Source organism: Cebus imitator, unplaced genomic scaffold, assembly GCF_001604975.1.
Source record: "Cebus imitator isolate Cc_AM_T3 unplaced genomic scaffold, Cebus_imitator-1.0 Scaffold388, whole genome shotgun sequence".
Classification (NCBI taxonomy): domain Eukaryota; kingdom Metazoa; phylum Chordata; class Mammalia; order Primates; family Cebidae; genus Cebus; species Cebus imitator.
The window spans coordinates 1,924,286-1,929,338 of NW_016107703.1; the positions used below are offsets into that span (position 1 = coordinate 1,924,286).

The 5,053-nt window shown below is 38.2% G+C and overlaps 1 long non-coding RNA gene across 1 annotated transcript in view; it reads right to left on the bottom strand.

Annotated features, from left to right (window-relative positions):
* The window catches only part of LOC119468172, a 12,330-nt gene that overhangs the window by 6,253 nt on the left and 1,024 nt on the right, over positions 1-5,053 (bottom strand). The window lies entirely within an intron of this gene.

The window sequence follows — 5,053 nt, forward strand, 5'->3', positions numbered from 1 at the left end:
ATACTCTTCAGGATATTATCCAGGAAAACTTCCCCAACCTAGCAAGGCAAGCCAATATTCAAGTCCAGAAAATACAGAGAACACCACAAAGATATTCCTCAAGAAGAGCAAGCCCAAGGCACATAATCGTCAGATTCACCAGGGTTGAAATGAAGGAGAAAATGCCAAAGGCAGCCAGAGAGAAAGGTCGGGTTACCCACAAAGGGAAGCCCATTAGACTCACAGCAGATCTCTCAGAAGAAACCCTACAAGCCAGAAGAGAGTGGGGGCCAATATTCAACATCCTTAAAGAAAAGACTTTCAACCCAGAATCTCCTATCCAGCCAAACTAAGTTTCATAAGTGAAGGAAAAATAAAATCCTTTGCCAACAAGCAAGTACTCAGAGATTTCATCACCACTAGGCATGCTTTACAAGAACTCCTGAAAGAGACACTAAACATAGAAAGGAACAACCAGTACCAGCAAATCCAAAAACATACCAAATGGTAAAGAGAGTCAACACAATAAAGAAACTGCATCAATTAATGGGCAAAACAGCCAGCTAGCATCAAAATGGCAGGATCAAATTCACACATAACAATATTAACCCTAAATGCAAACAGGCTAAATGTCCCAATCAAAAGACACAATCAAGCAAATTGGATAAAAAGTCAAAACCCATCAGTGTGCTGTATTCAGAAAACCAATCTCACATGCAAGGGTACACAAGGGCTCAAAATAAAGGGATGGAGGAATATTTACCAAGCAAATGGAGAGCAAAAAAAGCAGGAGTTGCAATTCTCGTCTCTGACAAAATAGACATTAAACCAACAAAGATCAAAAGAGACAAAGAAGGACATTATATAATGGTAAAATGATCAATGCAACAAGAAGAGCTAACGATCCTAAACATATACACACCCAATACAGGAGCACCCAGATACATAAGGCAAGTTCTTAATGACTTACAAAGAGACTTAGACTCCCACACAATAATAGTTGGAGACTTTAGCACTCCATTGTCAATATTAAAAAGATCGATGAGACAAAAAATTAACAAGGATATCCAGCACTACAACTCAGACCTGAACCAAGCAAACCTAACAGATATTTACAGAACTCTCCACCCCAAATCCACAGAATATACATTCTTCTCAGCACCACATTACACCTACTCTAAAGTTGACCACATAATTGGAAGTAAATCACTCCTCAGCAAATACAAATGAATGGAAATCATAACAAACAGTCTCTCAGACCACAGTGCATTCAAGTTAGAACTCAGAATTCAGAAACTAACTCAGGACTGCACAGCTTCATGGAAACTGAACAACTGGCTCTTGAATGTTGACTGGATAAACAATGAAATGAAGACAGAAATAAAGATGCTGTTCGAAACCAATGAGAACAAAGACAAAACATATCAGAATAGAGGACACATTTAAAGCAGTCTCTAGAGGAAAATATATAGCAATAAATTCCCACAGTAGAAGTAAGGAGAGATCTAAAATTGACAACCTATCATCGAAATTGAAAAAGCTAGAGGAGCAAGATCAAAAAAACTCAAAACCTAGCAGAAGACAAGAAATAACTAAGATCAGAGCAGAACTGGAGGGGATAGAGACACAAAAAACCCTTCAAAAAATCAATAAATCCAGGAGATGGTTTTTTGAAAAGATAAAAAAAAATAGACAGACCACTAGCCAGATTAATAAAAAAAAAAAAGAGAGAGAGAATAATCAAATAGATGCAATAAAAAATGATAAAGGGGATATCACCACAGATTCCACAGAAATTCAAACCATCATCAGAGATTATTACAAACAACTCTATGCACATAAACTAGTTAACTTGGAAGAAATGGATAAATTCCTGGACACTTGCATCCTCCAAAATCTAAATCAGGAAGAAGTCAAAATCCTGAATAGACCAATAAAATGGTCTGAAGTTGAGGCTGCAATTAAGAGCCTACCACCCAAAAAGAGCCCAGGTTCAGATGGATTCACAGCGAAATTCTACCAGCCATACAAAGAAGAGCTTGTAACATTTCTTCTGAAACTATTCCAAACAATCCAAAAAGAGGGAATCCTTTACAGATCATTTTATGAGACCAACATCATCCTGATACCAAAACACAGCAGAGGCTCAACTTCAGGCCAACATCCATGATGAACATAGATGCAAAAATCTTCAATAAAATACTGTCAAGCCAATTGCAACAGCACATCAAAAAGGTTATCCACCATGATCAAGTAGGATTCATCCTGGAAATGCAAGACTGGTTCAACACACACAAGTCTATAAATGTAATTCACCACCTAAACAGAAACAAAGTCAAAATCATATGATTATCTCGATTGATGCAGAGAAGGCCTTTGAGAAAATTCAACAGCTCTTTATGCTAAAAATCTCAATAAACTAGGTATTGATGGAACGTATCTCAAAATAATAAAAGCTACTTATGACAAACCAACAGCCAATATCATACTGAATGGGCAAAAACTGGAAGCATTCCCTTTGAAATCTGGCAACAGACAATGTTGCCCTCTCTCACCACTCCTATTCAATATAGTACTGGAATTTCTAGCCAAGAAATAAGGCAAGAAAAAGAAGTTAAGGTTATTCAAATAGGAAAGGAGAATTGTATATTTATAAGACCTCATTGTCTCAGCCCCAAATCGCCTGAAACTGATAAGCAACTTCAGCAAAATCTCAGGATACAAATTCAATGTGCAAAAATCACAAGCATTCCTACACATCAATAACAGACTTAAAGAGAGCCAAATCAAGAATGAACTGCCATTCACAATTGTTACAAAGAGAATAAAATACTAGAAAAACAACTAACAAGGAACATGAAGGACCTGTTCAAGGAGAACTACAAACCACTGCTCAACGAAATAAGAGAGGACACAAACAGATGGAGAAACATTCCATGTTCATGGTTAGGAAGAATCAATATCGTGAAAATGACCATACTGCCGAAAATAATTTGCATATTCAACACTATCTCCATCAATCTACCAATGACCTTCTTCACAGAACTGGATAAAACCACCTTAAACTTCATATGGAACCAAAACAGAGCCCACATAGCCACGTCAATTCTAAGCAAAAAGAGCAAAGCGGGAGGCATCACGCTATTAGATTTCAAACTATACCACAAGGCTACAGTAATCAATGCAGCATGTTACTGGTGCCAAAACAGAGATATAGACCAATGGACAGAACAGAGGCTTCGGAGGCAACACAACATATTTATAACCATCCAAACTTTGACAAACCTGACAAAAACAAGCAATGGGGAAAGGATTCCCTGTTTAATAAACGGTGTTGGGAAAACTGGCTAGCCATGTGCAGAAAGCAGAAACTGGACCCCTTCCTGACACCTTACATTAAAATTAACTCCAGATGGATGAAATACTTAAACATAAGACCTAACACCATAAAAACCCTAGAAGAAAATCTAGACAAACCATTCAGGACGTTGGCATAGACAAGGACTTCATGACCAAAACACCAAAAGCATTAGCAACAGAAGCCAAAATAGACAAATGGGGCCTAATCAAATTCCACAGCTTCTGCAAAAACAAAACAAAACAAAACAAAACAAAAAAACAGTCATTAGAGTGAATCTGCAGCCAACAGAATGGGAAAAAAATTTTGCAGTGTACCCCTCTGACAAAGGGATGATATCCAGAATTTACAGAGAACTAAAACAGATTTACAAAACAAAAATGAACAAGCCCATTCAAAAGTGGGTGAAGGTTATGAACAGACACTTTACAGAAGAAGACATACGTGAGGCCAACAAACATATGAAAAAATGCTTATCATCACTGGTCATTAGAGAAATGCAAATCAAAACTGCTTTGAGATACCATTTCATGCCAGTTAGAATGGTGATCATTAAAAAATCTGGAGGCAACAGATGCTGGAGAGGATGTGGAGAAATAGGAAAACTTTTACATTGTTGGTGGGAGTATAAATTAGTTCAATCATTGTGGAAGACAGTGTCATGATTCCTCAAGGACTTAGAAATAGAAATTCCATTTGACCCAGCAATCCCATTACTGGGTATATATCCAAAGGATCGTATGTTCTACTATAAGGACATATACAATTGAATGTTCATTGCAGCATAGTTTACAATAGCAAAGACCTGGAACCAACCCAAATGCCCAACGATGATAGACTGGACAGGAAAAATGTGGCACATATACACCATGGAATATTACACAACCATCAAAAATGATGAGTTTGTGTCCTTTGTAGGGACATGGATGAACTTGTAAACCATCATTCTCAGCAAACTGACGCAAGAACAGAAAATCAAACACCGCATGTTCTCACTCACAGGCAGGTGTTGAACAATGAGAACACATGGACACAGGGAGGGGAGCATCACACTCTGGGGTCTGTTGGGGGGATATAGGGGAGGGACAGTGGGGAATGGGGAGCTGGGGAGAGATAGCATGGGGAGAAATGACAGATATAGGTGAAGGAGAGTAAGGCAGCAAATCATGCTGCCATGTGTGTACCTATGCAACAATCTTGCATGTTCTTCACATGTACCCCAAAACATAAAATGCAATCAAAAAATAAAAAAGAACACGAATGGATTTCAAAATCATAATGTGAGCTAAAAATCCAGACAGCAAGAAATACATATTGCCTTATTTTATGTGTTGTAGTCCAAACCTGGACAAGCCTAAACAAGTTATTAGCAGTCAGCGTAGTTACCTTAGGGAAGAAGATGATTAATGGTTGTGGGGAAATTGCAGGGAGGAACCAAGGATGTCTTCACTTGTATCGTCTCACCCTCTTGGATGTCAGGGCCCCAAAAGAGGGTGCTAGCATAGTTACGATGGTTCATAAATCTCATGAAGAAAAGCAAATGATAGACAGCATCAAACTCAGTTCTTTTATGAATGTCCCAGACTGGATAGAGGGTGCCCACTTAGTTTTGTATCTTATTATGTAAAATGAGGGTTCTCCAAAGATAAACATGTCATCTGTAGCATGGACAGAGTTACGTGCTGTCAGCACATTTTACTATGTGGAGTTTCCTGC